Genomic DNA, 368 nt, shown 5'->3' with positions numbered 1-368 from the left:
CGTACGCGGGCAGACACACAGAAATTGACTCTCTCTCTCAGTCACCGATCTAAATAGCCAACTCGACCCCACTTCCACCCTGGCGGGATGGCTGAGTGGTTAGAGCGAGGTGGATTCCCGACACCCCATTCTGAGATCGCAGGTTCGAATCCCGCCAGTGCGCAACGTCACAGTGCCAAGTCAACCTTAGTGCCAGTCAGCTCGATCCGAAGACCACTTGTACACTCATGGCACTTGTCCTTCAGAATCGCCTTCGCAGATCGTGAACCCGAACTGGCACCGCTTGACAGGGCACTTCGTTGCGTATTTTACTTCATCTCCTTTTTCCGTGGAAATTATGAATTTAATGATATCTATCTCTATCTATC

The sequence above is a fragment of the Penaeus monodon genome, chromosome 19 (genome assembly GCF_015228065.2).
Source record: "Penaeus monodon isolate SGIC_2016 chromosome 19, NSTDA_Pmon_1, whole genome shotgun sequence".
NCBI classification, from domain to species: domain Eukaryota; kingdom Metazoa; phylum Arthropoda; class Malacostraca; order Decapoda; family Penaeidae; genus Penaeus; species Penaeus monodon.
The sequence above is the reverse complement of the archived record's forward strand: the minus strand, read 5'-3'. Positions refer to the sequence as shown.